The 22515-nt window shown below is 46.9% G+C and overlaps 1 long non-coding RNA gene across 6 annotated transcripts in view; it reads left to right on the forward strand.

The window, feature by feature from the left end:
• The first annotated feature begins 760 nt into the window (after positions 1-760).
• The window catches only part of LOC310714458, a 31678-nt gene continuing 9923 nt past the window's right edge, over positions 761-22515 (forward strand). For 4 of the 6 annotated variants that reach the window (XR_014529792.1, XR_014529793.1, XR_014529794.1 and 1 more), the window contains exons 1-2: positions 20726-20985; positions 21176-21336. This is a non-coding gene — a long non-coding RNA (uncharacterized lncRNA). Of the gene's footprint in view, positions 994-2242; positions 2308-20725; positions 20986-21175; positions 21719-22515 lie in introns of those variants that run through there. The other 2 variants (XR_014529791.1, XR_014529796.1) reach the window with 2 other exon arrangements.

Raw genomic sequence — 22515 nt, forward strand, 5'->3', positions numbered from 1 at the left:
CTCTCCACACCTGACAGGATAGTATAAAGACAAGGAAACGTTTCTTACTGTCCTTTTTATTTCAGTCTTTAAATAGAGAGGCTATAGAACCCAGCCTCTTGGATAACGGCATTGTTCCGAGTGAATCTCCACCCACACGCCCCCCCATCTCTCCCACTTATTCATTCGTCATTCTCATCATCTCCTCTACGGGTGCTGCTACATGTCGTCTGTCTTTGAGCTCTTTGCTCTCCTACTTTTAAGGCTCGCCGGGTTCTGGGAGATGGAGGGTCTGGAATGCTTTCTAATGACACCGTGTCAGCCGGGTGTTGTTCTGACTCTCCCATGATTCCCCAATTCCCCCCCCCATCTGCCTCTGAACTACTACCTCCCTCAAACCCCTGTTGCAAATCTAAACTTTCTTCCTTTTCCTCCTCCCTGGAAGGGTCAGGATGGGGAGGGGGTCTCCACCATTCCTCCTCTGCCCAGTCTCTGACAATTAGTTTTCTTTAACAGAGGAAGCAGGTTTTCAGATTATACACAGCTCTTCTTCAGGCTTTGATTATGAGAGCAAAAAATAAACATCCAATAGTCTAGATAGAAACAACTGGGTAGTCAGGCTGATGGTTACTTAGTTGCAGAAATTTACTGGCCATTGCTGTTGGCATGGAGATAGTCTAGGCTGAATGCAAACATGGCATTCTGATGTCAAGTGTGATGTCACAAAGAGGATCTGCTTTAAGTCTTGGTAAAGCCAGAAACAGTTAACAGGCAGACTGCATCTCAGCCCTGTTAAGATGGATCTCCATAATAGGTGATGGATAGTTTTATTTGAGGGACATATTAACTTATACCATTGGGAAAATTTTTAGATTGGTTTGCCAGTTTGTAACCCATCAAGTTGAGGCCAATAGATATACATTCACAGCCCTGTATCCATCAAATAATCAACTTTATGTGTGACTTTGGGATGGATTCATACAATCACATTTCCTTTCTCAAGAAAGTTGGAAGGTAGGTAATTTGAATGGCTATTGCTCTTTGCTCCCTGCTGTCAGGATCCTGGCTCCTTGCCCAGAATAGTATAAAGACAAAGAAAAGTTTCATACAATCTTTTTTTATTTCAAACTTTACAGAGAAAGGCTATAGAACCCAGCCTCTTGGATAATGGTGTTGTCCTGAGTGAATCTCCACCATCTGTCTCTCCCACTTCCTCATTCGTCAACTTCATCACCTCATCTACAGGTGCCACTAAGTGCCCTCTGTCTTTGAGCTCTTTGCTCTCCTACTTTTCTTTTAAAGCTTGCTAGGTTCTGGGAGATGGTGGGTCTAGAATGCTCTCCCATGATTTCCCAGCTTTCCCCCTAATCTGCCTCTGAGCTGCAGCCTTCTCTCAAACCCCTTTTGTAAATCTATACTGTCTTCCTCTTCCTCCTCCTTGGAAGGGTCAGGATGGGGAGTCGGTCTCCACCATCCCTCCTCTGCCCAGTCCCTGACAGTCCATTGTCAGAGGCCTTATGCCTTTCTATATGAGTAGCTGGGAATTGCAGGTGTGGGGAATACTGTTGTTGACCAAGCTCAGTGGGGTAGTTAAATCCATTGAAAAGGGATTCCTCCTCCATCCATAGTAACAGAGTTATTAACTAGAATGGGTATACATATTTTTATGCTGCAGCATCCCCATGGAAGCTTTTTTTATAACTTTAAGTACAGTATAATGAGCAATACAAGGTTAGGTACCAGCCTCCATCCATTTGCAGTGCTTGTTCTCTTCAACCACCATGTAATTTTGTTAACATTATGTTAGAGGGGGAATAGATTGCTCACCTCTTCTTCCCTTTGGCAAATGACTGTACTGTTCAAATGGTGACAAGATCGCACTGGCCTATTTATTCTGAATGTTTGTATGTGATGCCAATAAAGGTTTGATGATGATGATGATGATGATGTTAGGGAGGGAGAAGAAAGCCACAACGGAAACCCCCCACCCTGTTATTTAGACTTTCAATTACCGTTTGCAGCCTGCCTGGACACACAACTCCTGCAGTGAGCTTTCCTGTGCCACTCATCCCATTTCAGTCCCTCACTCCTGTGCTCTGGATGATGATTTATTGCTGAACAATAAACAGTTTTCATCACAATCTGCCTGGTAGTAGCTCTCTTTTAATGTTTATATATTTTTGTGTTCTGTTAATAACTGCCCCCTTACCAATCCCCTCTGGGTGTTCTGGCCCAGTTTATAAGTTGCCTTTTCTTTTGACAGACTTCAATTTCCTGACCATAAATTGTAGAGCATATAATAATCCTTGCCCCACAAATCCCTGGAACGTAAGTAGCTTCTGTAATATAGCCTTTAGTGGTGGCAGCAGAAACAGAGGAATTCAGCCTCAATACATTGATTGATTGATTGATTGATTGATTGATTGATTGATTGATTGATTGGATTTATATCCTGTCCTTCGTCCCACACAATACACTTTTGATTTTGGGTGTAACAAGCACATCTGTGACACCCAGGATAATATTTTCTGGGGAAAGTTTATTGGAGAAAAGTGGAATGGCTCAGATCATTTTTGCAACATGGATTATGGACTGAACTCACATGCTGTTGCCTCTGCTGTCAGAGTATTCATCTATTTCTGAAATAATAAGTGCCCTGAATGACCAAATTCATGGATTTGGGGAAGTACATAGAAAAATCCTGGTTAACATTTCTAAGATAGGGCCATGGTGATTTTCTTGTTTTGCCAGTTCATACAGTATGGCTCATTGGGGCTATCAATCAGTGTTCAGCACCAAGTTGTATTGGAAAGCTGTCTGAGCTTGCCACATGTAATCAGACTTCGTCATAACAGAAAGAGTCCTCCTTTGTCAATCTCCTTGATTATTATGTTGGAATCATTTTAGGAGCTACAGAAGGCATGACACTTCACAAGACTAAGATTACACAAGGCAAGTGATCTCATTTGCTCGGGAGCAGACCAAGCACCGGGGGAACATCCGTGCACAAGTGTGGCGTTGCAATTACGAGAAGGAATTTCTGATACATTATTTGATAAATGATCAGAAATGTCCTCCGAGTCATTTTTTGTTTCATTGCTTACTTCTTGTAGGAGTGAGAAGTAACAGGTGCCGGATGGGAGATAGTTCGGAAAAGTCACTTCTGAGCAGCTTTGGACATGAAAGGATAAACACTATTTCCTCTCTGTCTCGATGAATGTGCATCTCCTCTGAAATAGGGTTCTTTTTATATCCTGATGAGCAAAACAAAGAGAGAGAGAGACTAATTAGGAAAGCAGGAGCGATTTAGTTCCATGCCCAAGGTTGGGAAACTGCTATAAATGGGGGTTTTGTTTTTAAAAAATATTATTAAAATAATTCAACATTAATACATACATATTACGAATATACAAACAAACATGCATTTCATACAATCCTTTAAAATATTCATACATAGCCACACTCAATCCCACAGATACTTCCTTTTCCCACCACCATCCCTCACCCCACCCTTGTGTTAGACTTCCAATCTACTCAATTGCAATTTCTTTCCACTTCTATTACTTTCTTTCACACACTTTTAAACCAACTTTTCTACTTCTTTTTCTGTTACACATTGTTATCCATCTTATTTAGTATTTCAGTATTTATAACGGAACTTGTTTATTCTAATAGGAGTTCTGATTTTTCAATATGATTTTGCAAGTATCCTTTAAACACCTTCCAGTCCCTGTCTATCTTCTCTTTTGAGATCCTTCCAATTTCTTCCATTGTTTTGGATATATTGTAGTACTCCAATAATTTGGCAAGCCGCTCTGTTTTTGTCGGTATTATACCACTTTTCCAATTTTTCGCATCAATAGCCTTGCAGCTACTGTTGTGTATAAATATAATGTCTTGTCTTCTTCCTTTAGACTTCCTGGTACTATTCCCAATAGAAAACCTTCTGATGTTTTCCTAAATGAATATCTGAACATTTTTTTCATTTCATTATATATTGGGGAAACTGCTATAAATGGTTAGTGTACTCAATCATTAGGAAGGAGGTGCTTTCCTGTGCATAGTGGGACGGAATAAATGGCAGACCCAGTCCACCAGAAAGAAAGGAGGGAGGAAGATTCCTTCTATCTGGTCAGTCCTTCTCGTATTGTCTAGTGCAGGAGTAGGGAACCTCTGACCTAAGGGGCCAAATCTGGCCCAGGAAGGGTCTCTGTTTGGCCCACAAGGCTGTTTTCCCCTAAACTGCACTCACCTGCCTTGCACCAGACATATGTCATCAGGCACAGGGCTGGATCGGCTATGTGACTGTTCTGCCCAGGGAACTCTGTTTGCCCACCCAATCCCTGTAGAAAGCAAGCTTAAAATTGTTGCCTGTCAGATGATAGGCAGTGACTGCAATCCTTCAAATCCAAGAATGGGCCATAGGATCAGGGGATAGCTTCTATAAATCCTTCTCCTCTTTCCTTCATCTCAGGATGTCAGATGTGGGGAGGGCAGGGGTCCTAGCACTACAGGGATTCTATGCAAAACCTTCCCCAAGCACATCTGATAGGCTCAGATGCAGACAGGGTTGGTCTGTGTCTTATGTTGTTTCCTCAGACCAGTTCATTACTCTAAGAGAAGCATTCTGATCAAACACACCCTGCCTCAACCTTCTCTTTCAGATGCCCATATCTCCGGTTCATTTCCTTAATGCATGCTAAGAGTTGTCTAACACCTTGCATATACAGTGGTACCTTAATTCATTCTGGAGGTCCGTTCTTAACCTGAAACTGTTCTTAACCTGAAGCACCACTTTAGCTAATGGGGCCTCCCGCTGCCTCCGCACCACCGGAGCACAATTTCTGTTCCCATCCTGAAGCAAAGTTCTTAACCTGAGGTACTATTTCTGGGTTAGCAGAGTCTGTAACCTGAAGTGGCTGTAACCTGAAGCGTATGTAACCTGAGGTACCAATGTAGCTGATCTGTGGAAAGAACTTTATGATCTGAAAACAGAGACGATGTGTGTACTTTTGTAAACCCAAGAAAATCATTAATAAAAACAATTGGGGGATAAACCAAATTGGTCAACAATACTAGTACATTAGGAGTGGCATATTACTGCAAACAAGCCATCAGATAACCAAGCAAAATGAAGATATTTGGAATCAAAGAGTTTAGAGGGGTATCCCCCCCCCAAAAAAGCAGGACTGTCCACCTTGGCAATATTATCTATTTTTCAAAATTAGTATTTCAATAAGAACAAGAAATGACTTCTTCACATGTGGTTTTTGTCTGCTGTTAAAATGTTTTCCAACTATCATGAACTATTTAAACTTATTTTATGAGCAAAGCTTTGGCCCACTTAATTTCACATATCAGTATCTTAATGCCTTGGCTATGGATCTTGCATCTTTTGCCATCATAGTACAGTTTTAGTCCCTTCTTTGCAATCTGCGAATCACTTAGCAGACTAAATTTCAGTTCTGGAACCAGGTAAACATCGCTTATAGTCAAGACAAGACTCTCAAGATACACAGTCCCAATTCCGGTCGCTTCCAGCTCTTGACCGTTGGCTTGTTTCACAGTGAAGCTTTGCTTCTTCAACGTCGAAAACAGTTCTCTGTGTGGGCAGAGATGCTTCGTGGCGCCGGTATCGATTATGAATGCGTTCCCAACATCTGGCGTGGTTCCTTTCGCCATCATCGCCTTTGCAGGTTTCACCTGGCACTTGGTACGGCTTTTGCTTGACGCCTCAGGCTTCGTAGAGCTGTTCTTGGCTCCTTTTGACTGTCGTGGCTGCCTACAGTTCCGCTGTAGATGCCCAGTCTGTGCACAATTGTAGCATCGGATGACACTCAATGCTATGGCATGCTCTCCAGTAGCACCACCAGTGGGAAGATGTGAACTCTGTTCTTGCCTCCCCCTGTCCTTCACTTCCAGTGCAGCAAGTCTGTCGTGTTCGTTCAGGACGACGGCACAGACTCTTTCCGCGGTCAGATCCTGAGCAGGTAGCGAACCAAGCTGACTGGCAACAACCTTGTAGGTGCGGCTCAGGCTGTTTATCATCATGAAGCAAAACACTTCCTCCTGTAGACGGAAATTGCGTTCCACCATCTGTTGACGCAGATACTTCATCTCTGTCAGGTGCGCTTGAACATCTCCATCAGGCGCTAATCTCAGATTGGTCAACTTCTCAAAATACAGCAACGCTGAAGAACCAGCATCTCTCTGATGCGTTGTACGCAGCGCGTTCCAAACCTCTTGCGCAAATTCCAAATGCTGTATATGCACAAGCTGCGAGTCTGACACACACAGAATTATAGCAGTCCTAGCCTTCACATTCTGTGACTCCCAAGCACGCGTTGGTGCTGCAGGGATGGGATTCTCAATCACCTCAAACAGTCTCTGATTCTGCAGCAGGGCCTTCATCTTTACAGACCAAGATGAATAATTGTCATTAGTCAGGAGGGGTGGAGAAGGCAAGCCTCCCCCCTTCTTGGCATCCATTTTGAGTCCTTGCATTGACTCTAAAACACAAGCCTCTAAAATCCAATAGCTGGCTTGTTTACACTCTGGACACCTGGCAACTCAGACACTGGCTGTGTTGGAAAGTCCCTTCCTGCAGTTCGTGAGGACCTAGTCATAACAAACTTTGTTTTCGCCTCTCTGAAGCATTATCTGACTGTCCAGCCCTCTCGAGTAACTTTCCATTCTCCTCTCTGAGGCACAGCCTTCACTGAAGGGCGTTGCTTAGCAACAGCGCATTCCTTTCCTCGGACAGGAAACCACAAAAATGCCTGGTATGCAGGCCTCTTCTAAGTTGAAGCTGCTTTCCCACACACGCTCTCCGTGAAGCAGAGAATGAATCAATCTGCATTCACTCTTTTAAGCCCTTAAAAGTCTCATACCTTGAGCATCGGCTTGGCTGTCAGCTTCTTCTGGTCAGCTTCTGGCTGCAGAGAATCAGCCTCTCAAATCAGGCTTCCATGGAGCAGAGGAGGACCTTTCACCAGCCTCTCATTCAGATGTCCGATGGATCGAAGAAAACAGCAACCATCCTCTGCTGCCACTGTTGGAATTCTGCCTGGGTCAGAGGAATGTGCCACAGCGTAGGCACCGGCAGATATTCCTGTCGACCTCCCCGCGTCTCCACTCTGCTGATAAGCAGGCGAGGTCCCGGCGATTCTTCTCAGATGTGTGAGAGGAACACACCGTTCTTCATCTCTCCCCTTTGGTGTCCCCCAGGAGGGGAAAGAAGCAGACAGAAAACTATTTACATCTTTTATTTCTGTCTCTCATATCAGTACAGAGAAACATGTCTGCACTCGACAACAGCAAGAAGAAACTCCACCCATGTACTTCCAGTATGGGTCATATGACACACACACTGAGCTAACATCCGGTGCTCAGTACAGAATGAACTGCCCCTTTGTTTCCATGGCAACAGTCACAAACATCCTGTCTGGCTTTCCAGCCACAAGCAGCTGACTGAGCTGCTGGAGCCTTTGCTTGCTGCAGCATTGGTGCTTTATGGTAACAATTGATAAAAAGGCTCAATTTTTTAAAAAAATGTACTGGCTTTTTCTTTCCTTTTGGCCATTGTGTTAGCATGGTTTTAACAGAGATTGTGATTTAGGGCCATTTTGATGGCATATTTAAATGCAATCTTTGTCTCTTCTATGTCCTGAGGTGCACCATTCCTTTGTACAGCAAAACAAAGACCAGAAAGTTGAAACCATCTCCTTTTTCCTCGACTTCAATAAGAAAAGGGGGAAAACACAAAGCTTTTCAAAAGGTGTTTCCTTTGCCAAGGCTTGGTAAGAGAAGACCAGCTGATATTCTCCTCTGCAAGAAGTTCACATTTCAAAAAAGTCTGGAACCAAATAATCTCATATAGAATAAAATATATTTCTCCTGCTTTAAACAGAAAGCATTGGCTTGGATCCAGGTCTGCTGTGCTGCAGATATAGACCAGTATGAAGTAAGCAGCACATAAGCGGCACACCAGTGAATGTATGTAAATACACCAAAATCTTGAGGGAGAATTTCCTGAAGAAAGAAATTAAATATTGTAGCTTAAGCCAAGAAGGAATGTAACATATGGACTGTAAGCAGAGGCTTTTGTACTTGTCTGTTCAGATATTATTTAGAAATTTTATTTAAACACTAATAAGTTTTGGTTTGTGCCACCAGTGAATGTTTATAAATATATCAAAACCATGAGAGAGAATTTACTGAAGAAGCCCAAGACTCTTTATGGACGAAACAGGTGACAAACGCCAGCACCCTGTCTAACTCTCGTGCGTAACATCACCGACACTTCGTTTGATCAAACTTACCTTTGTTGATGTCAGAGCTGCTTGAAGATCCTAGCTCACAGAGGATCACGCTAGCCAGCGGTCATTAAGTAAAAGTCTTTATTGAATTACAGTTTCCATTCTCACGCTGCTGCGCGCAACTCTACGCCTAGTAGCTAGGTCGGCGAAGCTCCGTCTGAGTCTCCGCCCTGTGTGCACCAACTTAATATCCTAGCCTTGCTCCACCTTTTCCTCCTGACTGTCCTCCTCTGGGTCCCTCTACCCCCCGGGGCTTCTTCCTTCCGGGATTCTTCTGACGCTGACCCAGACCCTCCTGCCTCCTTGCGCCGGGCTTTAGGACCTGGCTCTCTTTCGGGGCTGCTTACTGCGCCGCCTTCCTCTGCATTTGAACTTGGCGCGCGCGCCCAACCTTCCACTTTCCTCTCAACCGTTTCTTCGCTCCCCGATGGAGGTGTGGCCATCCCCGACTCATGTCCTCCCTCCTGTGGAGGTGTGGCCACTCCTGACTCATGTCCTCCCTCCTGTGGTGAGCTGCCAGCGCTTCCCCCCTGGCTCCCTTCCTCTTCCCTGCTTCCTGGCGGTGACGCTGGTCCCGATTTCCAGCTGCTCCCCCCTGAGTCCTCTCTGGCTCTGTCTTCCTGGGGTGCCCCCCTAGACTCCCCCCTTGCCCTCGCCACTGGTGCTCCTTTCTGTGAATCCTCTGATTCACTGGAAAGACTAGGAGATCTCGGGTCGTCGTCGTCACTCATCTTTTCTTCCGCCTCCTCCCCTTCGCTCTCTGTTTCCTCCCTTGCCCGTGCTTCTGCTCCTAAACCCCTGACATCCATCCGCCCCTCGAAGCCCCCCATTCCCCCCTCCCCTCCTTCCGGTGCTGGAGCTGGGGGCTGCTGTTGCAAAGGGACGAACGTCGGGTATCGGTCGCTTCCCGTGGCAGGCCTCCATCTGAAGTCTCCCGGGTCTTCCTCCCCGCTCTCGTCGACGACAGTCACCTCCGCTTCCATCTCTGTGCCGCCGTGCTCGAAACCAGGGTCGTCCCCGAAAACGTCCATGTCCGTCTCTCCCTCACTTCCTCCTGTCGGTGTTGCTCGTCCTGGACCTTCCAGCCACCGTCTGCGCCACTGCTCCTCTGGCCTATCGTCCCACCAATACGAGGGTTCTGATGCAGATCCCGAGGGTGACCCCTCCGGGGAACGGACGTCTTGTGTCGGGTCCTCGTCCGAGTCGAACCCCCGGAAAGTGCTGGCCGAAAGTGTGGGCGTGAAAAGCCAGTCGTCAAAATATTCTGCTGGCATAGGTCTATGGGGAAAGAGGGCATGAAACTCGTCTTTGAGGAGAGGTTCGTCCAAGGCGTAGCCCGGCACCCAGCTGTTCGCACTGGCCGGGGTGCCCTCCTTGGCGAGAAAGTATTCTACCCCCTCTTCCCCCCATCTGGAGTCCAAAATCTCAGTGACTTCGTTGATGCGCTCCTTCTGTGCCACTTCCGCGTGCCCTGTTCTGTCTCTGACCGGACTCGGCGCTGTTCCGGGTTCCTGGAACCTGTGCGGTGCCTTGTAGGGAGTGAGCACCGATCTGTGGAATACCGGATGCATTCTGGAACCCTCCGGAAGTGCCAGTCTGAAAGCTACCGGGTTGACCTGCTCTTCGACTTGGTAGGGCCCCAGTTGCTTATGCCCTAGTTTCTTCTTGGCCAACGACCTGGCCGGCACTGCGTGGGCTGCTAACCAAACCCAGTCTCCCACGTGGAGCTCTTCTCCAACCCTTCTGTGCTTGTCTGCTTGTACCTTGTATGCGTGCTTGGCCAGCTCCAGGTGGCGCCTCAGCTGATCGTGGACCTCCTGCAGCTCCGACGCGAACGCGTCTGCTGTCTGCGGCTCCCCCTCCCCCATTCTTTCCAGTCCCGGGAAGGTTCTGGGGTGCCTCCCGTTGTTGGCGAAGAACGGCGTGACCCCCGTGGACACGTGCTTCGTGTTGTTGTAGGCGAACTCGGCAAGCGGTAGGTAATCCACCCACGTCGCAGGCTGTTGATTTGCATAACATCTCAGGTACTGCTGCATGATGGCATTGACCCGCTCCGCTTGCCCGTTGGTCTGCGGGTGTCTCGCCGACGCCAGGTTGATCTTGACGTTCAGGAAGCCCATCAGCTTCTGCCAGAAATTCGAGATGAACTGCCGCCCCCGGTCGGACAGAATAGACCGTGGCAGACCATGAACCTTGAACACGTGGTCTATGAACAGTTTGGCGGTTTGCTCCGCCGTGGCCACCTTCGCACACGGAATGAAATGCGCCATCTTGGAAAACAGGTCCACCACCACCAGCACTGCCGTCTTGCCCCTTGAGCTGGGCAGATCCGTGACAAAGTCCAGAGCCACCCTTTCCCAAGGTTCGACCGGAGTTTGCAGCGGTTCCAACAGTCCGGCCGGCGGTTTGTGCACTGGTTTGGCCCTCTGGCAGGTGTCGCACCTCGCCACGTAGTCTGCGACCTCCCCTCTCATTCCAGGCCACCAGAAATCCCTGGCTACTAATTCCACCGTCTTCTCCTTGCCAAAGTGCCCGGCCGTGGGCGCGTCGTGCAGCTGCTGCAGCACCTTGGCTCGAAGTTCGTCTCCCGGCACGTAGATGGCCCCTTTTCGGATGAGCAATCCATCTCGTAGCCGGAAACCGTCGGCCGCTGCCTTGCCCCTTTGCACCTCTGCCATCTTTGCTTGTGCGAAGGAGTCCTCCTGCAACGCACGTCGCACCGCCTCTAGGTCCACGGTCGCCGCGGCGCACGCCCACACTGCTGGTGCGAAGATGTGCATGGCGGCCGCTGGCGTTGCGTCCTCCAGATACTGTGGCTTACGGGAGAGAGCGTCTGCCATGATGTTGGTGTCCCCCGGGACATACTCTATTCGGAAGTCGAAGTTTGCAAAGAACTCAGCCCAACGTATCTGCCTCTGGTTCAGGAACTGTGCCGTGCGCCAGTGCTCTAGATTCTTGTGGTCCGTGCAAACCTGCACCGTGTGCTTGGCGCCGATCAGAAAGTGCCTCCACGCCTTGAACGCTGCGTGAATGGCCAGCAACTCCCTGTCCCAGATGGTGTAGTTCTGTTCGGACTTGCTGAGCTTCCTGGAGTAAAACGCTCCCGGTCGCCACACCCCCTGCGGGTCTTTCTGCAACAGGACCGCCCCCACGGCTCTGTCCGAGGCGTCTGTCTCCACCCTCATCGGCTTGCTGGGGTTGACATGAAGCAGCTGCTCTTCCGACGCGAAGAGACGCTTGAGTGCCTGAAAGGACTGCTCCGCCTGCGCTGTCCAAACGAACTTCTTCTTCTTGGAGCTAAGCGTGTCAGTGATGGCCGCTGTCTGCATCGCGAAGCCCTTGATAAACTTGCGATAGAAGTTCGCAAAGCCGACAAACCGTTGGACCTCCTTCCGGTTGCGCGGACTCTTCCAATCCAACACCGCTCGAACCTTGGCGCTGTCCATGGCAAGCCCCTTGTCAGACAGCTTGTAGCCCAGAAAATCCACCTCCGGCACGTCAAATTGGCACTTCTCCAGCTTGGCGTAGAGCCTATGTTGCTTTAGCCTGCTCAGCACTTCCTTGACGTGTCCGTCATGCTCCTGCTGCGACTCCGAAAAGATCAGGATGTCATCTAAGAAACAGACGCACGTCTTGTAGAGAAGTCCCGCCAACACGTGATGCATAAACGCTTGAAAAACGTGGGAGCCATTTTGCAATCCAAAAGGCATAACTCTATATTCGTAGGTCCCCAGTGGCGTGAACATGGCTGTCTTCCACTCATCTCCTTCCCGCATGCGAATGAGGTTGTACGCCCCCCGCAGGTCCAACTTGGTGAACACTCTGCCCTTCCGTACCTTTGCGAGGAGGTCGTCAATACGGGGCATGGGGAAGTCCGATGGCCTAGTCAGACTGTTCAAAATCCTGTAATCCACTACCAGTCTTTTCTGGGGCGTGTCCCGCTTCTTAACAAAGAATACGGGACTGCCCCCCACTGCCCTGGACTCCCGGATGAAGCCGCGTTGCAAATTATGGTCAATGAACTCTTTGAGTTCCTGCAGTTCGTCCTCTGACATGGAATACAGTTTCCCTTTAGGCAGCGCCGCCCCCGGCAGCAGGTCAATTTTGCAGTCATATGGTCTGTGAGGGGGTAGCCTGTCTGCCTCCTTCTCGCAGAAAACTTCCAAAAATTCAGCGTACTTGTGTGGAATCGCTTGCAGCGTGCCTAGCAGCAGCTGTGACTCCTCTTCCTCTCCTTCCTGCCTGGGCACGATGCAGTGTTCAGCACAAAAGGAAGAGCCGAAGGTCAGCTGCCTCTGGTACCAAGCCATCGCTGGGCTGTGCTTGTCCAGCCAACTCATGCCCAATACAATGGGCGTGTCAGATAGTCGAGTGACGTTGAAGCTGATGATTTCTCTGTGATTCCCAAGTCGCATCACCATTGGTGGCGTCTGCTTCACCACTTGCCCCCCGAGCAGCTCCCTGCCATCCACCGTGACAACCTGCAGGGGCAGTGTGGCCGGCAGCAACTGCACAGCGTGCCTGTCGACAAAGTCCTGCCCTATAAAGTCCGCATTGCTGCCTGAGTCAATGGTGATTGGCACGTCCATGGTGATTCCATTGGGCAGTTGGAGAGACGCTGTGAGCCTCACTACTGGTTTGGGCGGGAGGGGGTTCACGGGCTGTAAAATCGCTGGGGACTGCGTCACTAACACGTCTGGCTGGGCCCCAGCGCCTCTTCCTCCAGCCAGACAGCCTCGTTTCCCTGCTGTGGTCCTCCTTGCTGTGTTGCTGCAGTCACCATTGCTGAGGCTGCAGTGAGCTTGTGGGGCCTCTGGGGACACTCTTTCGCCATATGCCCTGGCTCCTCACAGACGTAACACTTCCTGTTCCCTCTAGGAGGCTTCGCTTTCACTGCTGCTGGTGCTAGGGCTCTGGTTGCTGACTGAGCCCTTGCACCTCCCACCTCCATAGGTTCGGCTCCTCCTCCTGGCGGAGGCGTGGATTGCGCCCGCGCTGCTTCCCTGGGAAAGAAGGAGGGGCCCCCGGCTGGTTCGCGCCCTCCACGCCCTTCGTCCCTGTTCCACGGACGTCCTTCCAGCCTCACCCCCACTGCCAGTGCCCTCTGAACGACCTCCTGGGTGGTTCGGGGTCTCTCCCCCCTGGCGATCTCATCTTTAATCGAGTTATGCAGCCCCTCCCAAAAGAGGTCTCTTACAGGAGCCGAATCTCTGTCCCATTCCAGGGCACTGACCAAGGCGAAAAAGCGGGCATGGTACTGCCTGACGCTGGCCCTCCCTTGTCTCAGCCCATGCACCTCCTTCCGTGCAAGATCCACGTCAATACTTGATAAAAAACACCCATCCATTGCTTTAATAAAGGCATCTGCATTCTGTAGCGCCGGATCCTTATCTCTCCATAAATTGCGTAGCCATGCTCTCGCATCCCCATGCAGATGGGACATGATGAACCCCACTCTCTCTTGTTCATCTCTAAAGTCTTTATGCAGCAGTTGCAGTGCGCACAGTACGTCGGCTCTAAAGTTGGGATACTGTTGCAGGTTCCCATCGAAGTGAGAGACCAGCCCGCCTGTCCGTCTCGCCAACCCAATGCCCTCCTGCCGGGGTGTCTGCTTTGTCAGCACGTCTAACCTGACCTGGAGATCCCTGCAGGCTGCGGCTGCTTCCTCCTCCCTCTTCCTGGATGCTAGAGCCTCGGCGTTCAGTTGTGCCACCGCGTTTCTGAGTTCCTCTATCTGCTGCTCAGCCGTCATGTCGTCTGCCGTTCGTGAGCTTGCTAGTAGGCACCTGTGTCTCTCCCCTCCTCGAGGCTGTAGATGCCCACAAGTGGAGACGGAGCTTACTGTCAGAGCTGCTTGAAGATCCTAGCTCACAGAGGATCACGCTAGCCAGCGGTCATTAAGTAAAAGTCTTTATTGAATTACAGTTTCCATTCTCACGCTGCTGCGCGCAACTCTACGCCTAGTAGCTAGGTCGGCGAAGCTCCGTCTGAGTCTCCGCCCTGTGTGCACCAACTTAATATCCTAGCCTTGCTCCACCTTTTCCTCCTGACTGTCCTCCTCTGGGTCCCTCTACCCCCCGGGGCTTCTTCCTTCCGGGATTCTTCTGACGCTGACCCAGACCCTCCTGCCTCCTTGCGCCGGGCTTTAGGACCTGGCTCTCTTTCGGGGCTGCTTACTGCGCCGCCTTCCTCTGCATTTGAACTTGGCGCGCGCGCCCAACCTTCCACTTTCCTCTCAACCGTTTCTTCGCTCCCCGATGGAGGTGTGGCCATCCCCGACTCATGTCCTCCCTCCTGTGGAGGTGTGGCCACTCCTGACTCATGTCCTCCCTCCTGTGGTGAGCTGCCAGCGCTTCCCCCCTGGCTCCCTTCCTCTTCCCTGCTTCCTGGCGGTGACGCTGGTCCCGATTTCCAGCTGCTCCCCCCTGAGTCCTCTCTGGCTCTGTCTTCCTGGGGTGCCCCCCTAGACTCCCCCCTTGCCCTCGCCACTGGTGCTCCTTTCTGTGAATCCTCTGATTCACTGGAAAGACTAGGAGATCTCGGGTCGTCGTCGTCACTCATCTTTTCTTCCGCCTCCTCCCCTTCGCTCTCTGTTTCCTCCCTTGCCCGTGCTTCTGCTCCTAAACCCCTGACAGTTGATATCTCCAGGAGCCTGGCTAAAGGAATTTTAAAGACTGAATCTTCCTTTTGGACACAATCTGAATGAGTTTTCTGTTTGTGGCTTTTGTGGTAGATCTTGTACCTTGTTCTCTCAATTTTTTGGATTATTAATATGAGATTTAGAACATAGAATGGTTTGGTAGTGTTTTGTGTGCCGCTTATGTGCTGCTTACTTCATACTGGTGCTGCAGATATAAGCTGCAGAGGAAGCTCTCCATCTATGAATGAGAAGATCCCATGGGTGGAAAGGAAAAGAGGCCATTTTCAGCTATTTCCTTTTCCTCTGAAATTTTCAGTTCCACTTCCCACACTGTTCCATTGGGACCCCCACTCCAAGAAGATGGGGGGGGGGCAGAGAGGAGCACATAGGGAAAAGGAAATTTGAAATAATCACAAATTGGTAGAAATCTTCCACCTGTGAGAGAATCCGCTTTGTAGGATTCCAGTCGAACCCACTATGGATTCCACTCATTGTTGTCTCAGGAATTCTTGGAAAAGAACATCTTAGTCTTAACTTTTGGATGATAAAATACAGACTAAACTCTTGTTGCAAGCTCCGAAATGTAACTGGATTAAAGGCCTTATTTATGTAATATAAAGTGGCTTGCACATGATACGCATTTAATAGAGAGGAGAATTCACCAGCGATCCCCTTTTGCTGTTTGTTTATATTGTACTATAAATTTGACATGGTGTAAAGTGTAAAGCTATGGTTTTCCCAGTAGTGATGTATGGAAGTGAGAGCTGGACCATAAAGAAGGCTGATCGCCGAAGAATGGATGCTTTTGAATTATGGTCCTGGAGGAGACTCTTGAGAGTCCCCTGGACTGCAAGAAGATCAAACCTCTCCATTATTAAGGAAATCAGCCCTGAGTGTTCACTGGAAGGACAGACCTTGAAGCTGAGGCTCCAATACTTTGACCACCTCATGAGAAGAGAAGACACCCTGGAAAAGACATTGATGTTGGGAAAGATGGAGGGCACAAGGAGAAGGGGACGACAGAGGAAGAGATGGTTGGATAGTGTTCTCGAAGCTACCAGCATGAGTTTGACCAAACTGCGGGAGGCGGTGGAAGACAGTGGAAGACTGTGGAAGCCTGGCATGCTCTGGTCCATGCGGTCACAAAGAGTCGGACACGACTAAACGACTAAACAACAACAAAAAGTGTAAAAACTAAGAAAATGTGTGATTGTTAAAATGACACACACACACACACACATATAAATCGTAAGCCCCAAAGGCCATCTAATTTATCCCAATTTTCTCTCTCTTTAGCCAATGCACTTGTCTCCTGGAAGGGAAACTTGAGGTGATTTTTTTTTTGGGGGGGGGGGTAGGGAGGAATCTGGTGTTCCATTTTTCAGTGAGTAATAATAATATTCATTTATTTATATGCCACTCATAGACATGCAAAAGACTTTAGCTATTGTGTAAAGAGGATCAACCTGCTGATGGATCTCAGATTCTGGAGTCCAGCTGAGGGTTTTTTCTCCCTTTTCAATTTCTTGATGTAAATATTGCATCCTTTCTTATATATATCCTTATTTCCAGAAATACTGATTACAGCAAAGTAGTGAGTGGGTTGAGTGTTGCTTTTTTTAAAAAAAGAAATGAGGCCTAATAACCAGTTGTTTGATATATAAAACAAGAGGTATCAGGACCTTATCTCGCCTAGCGGTCATGTCTCCTACCTCAGTGTCAGGTTGAAAGGATCTGTGAATTTCTGTTCTCTGCATTTGTCATTTTTCCAGCGGTAAATTCAGTTCTCCACATTTCTGTAGAGATCTGTATATTTTTTAAAATCCTTATGGAAATTTGTCAGCATTTTACAGCAAATGTCTCTGAATAAACAAAATTTTGCATGCAATTTTTATTCATGTACACATTTTTGCAAGCAGTTTCCCATAATATAAGACATTTTAGTCCTGGCCATCTTGCAACAAATTGGATCCATCAGCCTCTGAGAGAGGACCATCCTCACAGCCTCTGCAGGGAGGGAAAGGGGACTGAGAGCCATAATAATAATAATAATAATAATAATAATAATAATAATAATAAATTATTTATACACCACCCATCTGGCTGGGTTTCCCCAGCCACTCTGGGTGGCTCCCAACAGAAAATTAAAAACACGATAAATCTCAACATGAAGTTACTTGACCATGACAAGGTGCTGATGTCAATATCCCCCACTTTCGTTCCTCCCACCACCACCCCTGGCCCCATTCCCTGTGAATTTCTGATCTGCTAAATTCTTCCCTGGTTCAGGTTTTTCTGGCTTCACTTGGTGGTCTCACCCAGGAGACCAGTATTTTTTAAAATGAAAAGATGGCAGCACTACAGGCAAACGCCAAAAACACGCACATGGTAATATGGCCACCAGGAGACCAGTATTTTTTAAAATGAAAAGATGGCAGCACTACAGGCAAACGCCAAAAACACACACATGGTAATATGGCCACAAATTACAATGATAAGTTGGACTTCAAAGAATATTTCATCATTACCGCACCAAACTGTGACAGCTTCTGTAAATAGAATGTTTAGGATAAATGAACTTCAGCTACATTGGAATCCAGACTTTTAAATTCCTGCTTTTGTCAGCATCTAGAGCACTAAGCACTTTAGCAGATCATCCTTCCCTCCCCCTTTACTAAAAATTATTCTGGTAGGAAATTGTGCTAAATCGTAAGCCTTCCAGCAAGCTTAATTAGCGGAGTGTACAATAGAGAACATCTTTCTCACATCAGAGCATGTTCTGCTCCTCCCAATTAGTAGGACAGTTACAAATAGTGCTAAATCTCTATTTGCACTCCTCCAGCAAAGCCGTGTGATCCTGGGCTGTCCCAGGAACTCTGCGGAACGTAAACCGCTTACTAGCTCACATATGCCTGTGCCATTTTTGCATTCTTATTCCTAGCAATGCCTTACCTAATTAAGAGCTTTATACTGCCGAGCAGAATAAAACATGCTGAGCCCAAGCCACTTCACTTGATCATGGGAAATCGTGAATAAAAGTGGAAATACCTTTCAGTTTCTGAAGCAAGTGTTCCTTCCTTGTGAAGCATGCAGAGTTTGTTGAGCAGGATTTCTGGAAGTTAAATATAACCCCCCACAATAGCATGTTATCATAAAAACAGAGCCAGGGTTGGAAACGAAATGGGATGGCTGCTAAAATGCTCTCCTCTGAATTTTCGGTACTGAATATTCACAGGATCACAAGAGCATAAGAAAAGCCTGCTGGATGAGACCAATGGCTCATTTAGTCCAACATCTTGCACTCACACTTACCAACCAGAGGTCTACGGGAAGTCTATGTCTATGTGGCTGGGGAAGCCCAGCCAGATGGGTGGGGTATAAATAATAAATTATTATTACTATTGTTGTTGTTGTTGTTGTTGTTGTTAAGAATATTTACAACTTTACTACCATGCAGATAGTAAGGCACACTTCAGTCTTCCATGCTGCCTGCACTTAGCTCAGCAGTCTCTCCCTTGCAGGAATCGCACAAGTCGATGATAGATAGATAGATAGATAGATAGATAGATAGATAGATAACTGCTGTAGACTAAAGAATCTTGCACCTTGATGCTTTGAGACTCTTCAAGAATCTTCTCACAGTTTCTGGAAACAAATGGTCCTTTCTCACTTGCTCTAACACACAACTTCAGTTTTTGGTCAATACTTTTGGAAGGAAATTAGCTTGATATCACATTCGGCTCATCCTATTATGAATTCCCAGGGTCCTTTTATTCCCTGAAGGCCAGTGATTCCCTCCCCCCCCCTTTAACATTTGAATGCTAGGAAGGCAGCTAGGCACAACACATTAAAAACCACAGTGGAAACATTCATTATAAGTCATTCCACTAATAGTCAGGGCACTTTAGGATTAAAAGTTTAATTATATTTGGGTAAAAATGTGGAAGGAAGCTAATTAGAGGCATCCCACCCGACTTCGAAGAGGCTTCATTCAGTCTCTGCAAACATTACTAATACCAAATGATGTTATAGACAGTTTGCAGCAGAACCTGCAGAACAAGACATGGGAGTACAACATGCATCACAAGAAAAACAAGTCTTCCAAGACTTACCACTTGAAGGAGAAGCCACAAAATGAAACGCACACAGCTGAAAATAAACACACAGACAAAGCTTTCCCTCTATTTTGTTTTCTTTTATGCTTGTAAAGTAGAGGACAATTATGAAACACATTCTGAGGCAAATGTACTACAATTTGTGGCAATTTCAACAAGGCATATGGCCACATCCAGTCCTATACTTTAGCATTGTAGAACATCAGAAATAAAGCCCATTTTCTTGTAAACAAGACTGCATACACACTATACATTTTAAGTTTCCCCAAAGTATCCTGGGAACTGTAGTTTATTAAGGGTGCTGGGAATTGTAACTCTTCGAGGAGAAAACTATACTACCCAGGATTCTTTAGAGGAAGCCATGTGCTTCAAATGTACAAAGCTCAAGTTACATTTTTGTCTTCTTTTTGAATGCATAAAACCTTGCTGGTCAATGATATCATTACAACTATGTCTCAGAATCTCCAGTCCATTAACAATTTTGTTGTGTGTTTGTTTGTTTGTTTTATGTTTTTGCTGCATTCTTGGGTGATTTGTCATTCTTGCACATACAGAGAGCCAGTCTTCTAAAAAAAATATGATTACAAATTTAATTTCTTTATGTTTCTTCCCTAAGTTGATTATGGTGGTGATATACTAATAAAGGAACTAGGTAACTAAGGAAGTTTAAACAATTTTTTCATTATGGATCCAATAAGTTCATGTTTGAGATGATTAAGAATGCCTGGAGAACTTTTCTCTAGTTGCACTGTTTCCTTTAGCTTGTTCGCAGCTACAGAAAAGAAAAAGAAAAAGGGATCAGTCCAAGCCCTGGTCTGCACACAAGTGCCCCCCTATCCTTCTTTAGTTTCCCTAAATAATGTAAGCCTATAGCCCAGGATAAAAGGGACGCGGGTGGCACTGTGGGTTAAACCACAGAGCCTAGGACTTGCCGATCAGAAGGTCGGCGGTTCGAATCCCTGCGACGGGGTGAGCTCCCGTTGCTCGGTCCCAGCTCCTGCCAACCTAGCAGTTCGAAAGCACGTCACAGTGCAAGTAGATAAATACGTACCGCTCCGGCAGGAAGGTAAACGGTGTTTCCATGCACTGCTCTGGTTCACCATGCTGGCCACATGACCCAGAAGCTGTACGCCAACTCCCTCAGCCAATAAAGTGAGATGAGCGCTACAACCCCAGAGTCATCCGCGACTGGACCTAATGGTCAGGGGTCCTTTTACCTTTATGGCCCAGGGTATAAGCAAAAGCAATAAACTTAAATGAAAAAGGAAACTCCACAGAACAGATTTAGCTGTTGTGGAGGAGAACAGCCAGTCTTTGTCTCAAGAGGCAACAGCAGCCCCAGCCCCCAAGAAAGGAGCACATGGCTTCAGGCCAGGAGCTCTTGGGTGGACAAACATTCTCACGGGTAGCTGGATTTCTCCCTCCTGTTTAAAAGTGTGTCGTGTACTCAGGGTCAATTATTGGACTGCTCCTGTGCAGTCTCAGATGTTTGTTTCACATCCTGGTCTCTGGCCTTGTCCCTGAACTTATCTGAATTTGTTAAGGATAATGGTTTAATTCCCTGAATTGGAAGTGTTTGCTTATGTTGAATTGCTGGGGGGGGGGGGTTCCTATGGCAATAGTTCTCATGTGATTGGCTGACTGTGAGTCACATGAGAGAAGCATTCCATTCAATTGTGACTGTTATTCAAGTCACTGTCATTTTAACTCTCTTTTCTGCTTCTCTCTCTCTCTCTCTCTCTCTCTCTCTCTCTGTGTGTGTGTGTGTGTGTGTGTGTGAGAGAGAGAGAGAGAGAGAGAGAGAGAGAGAGAGAGAGAAGAATAGCTGCTGAGAGAGACATCTGAGGATACTGCTGAGGACAGTGTATGTTAGTGTGTGATCTGTCTGAAGTGATCCCTAAACATTTATAGGGAGAAGCCTGAGCATGAGATTGTAAGTATATTCTTCTAAGTTATATGTTTGTGAAAGTAAAGGTTTATATATCTGGACATTGTATAGCATCAATACACACACACACCAGAACGGACCCTTGCTAGTGCCCAAAGGGTTCTGAACTAATCCCTTTTCTTCTTTGGAGTTTGCATGGTCAATCTGCTAATGGGTTACCTTCTTTACTTATAAGAAAGCGCACCTGTTGCTGTTCTTGGGTGGGGACCAGGACATCCTGAAAGGTTGATTTATTTGGGGTGCTACAACTGAGAAGATGCTCTGCTTTGAAGCCATCTACAACATCTCTCTTGTCAATAGCATATGAACCACGACCCTAAAGATCTTAAGGTTCAGGTAGGTATCTACAGGTAGGTGGAGATATTTCAAGTAACATGGTCCCAAGCTGTTATCAAGTTAGGATATTATCATCTGTGTTTTGGTGTGCGACAGCTGAAATAGCTAAAATCACAATTGGGCAAGTGGTTGCCAAGGAAAAACCCTTTTTCTTGGTGGTGAAATAACTACTGTACAGGGCAGCTTCCTTGGTCAATATATAGTCTGAGGCTTAGACCTATTATTCACCCAGGCATTCACCTGATTTTGGATGCTGTTCTATTTCATTACTATTCTTCCCTTCTGCTTTTTGGTCTGTTTTACTTGTATAGCTGATTTGTTCTTGATGTTTTGCCGATATTTGTCCTAGCCGCTCTGAGAAGTTTGTGATTTAAAAGATTTTTTTTACATAAGCAAGTGGTGGAAACACCCCGTAACCATTTCAAAAATAAAATTCCAAGATGTTCTTACAATAAACATTTCTTAAATTATTAAACTTAATAAACATAAGGCACCAAGATTTGGCTTGAAACCGAAGATTTATTTTAGCTGATGGATTTGACTGTTGGACAGGGTGTTCGTAGGGAAATGTCTGTATGAAGCAAGTCCATGTGGTGTATAAACTAAGATGAACATTTTAAAAGTAATTGCAAACCCTTCTGTAGCAGATTGTTTTCTGAAATTTTTATTACTCATGGCTAAAACTATTGTATCAATAAGTGAGCAGCTGTCTGAGATCTGTCTGGGATTCAGTGTCTCTAGTTCGCTATAAATATTCCAAGCAGCCTCTCTAAAATGTCAACTTTCTTATCCTACATATGGCTCCTTCAAAAGATCTCGGAGAGGAGACAAGCAATATGCTTCCAGTTTCCTGTTCTCATTAACAAACTTTTCAAGCTGCCCCATGACACTGCCAGAAGCAATGTAGGCATTAATTAATATCTGTGTACACTGCCTTGGTTCATTCAAGCTTGGTTTGCAATTGAGCAAGGAGTGGTTTCAGATTTTCTCTGGCTTGCCGATTGGGTGTTGACCAATACACAAGCGAAGTGGAGAGTGTCTGGGGATGGAGGTCAAGGGTGATGGTACTGTAGATCAGCAGGCCATCACAACCCAAATTAGCCAGAGGCAACACAGCTCTTTTTCACAGAGGATGCTGAGAGAGAGATCCAGGAATAAGTCCAGGGTAATCTGTAACTA

Source organism: Podarcis liolepis (genome assembly GCF_965112155.1).
Source record: "Podarcis liolepis genome assembly, chromosome: 8".
NCBI lineage: Eukaryota > Metazoa > Chordata > Lepidosauria > Squamata > Lacertidae > Podarcis > Podarcis liolepis.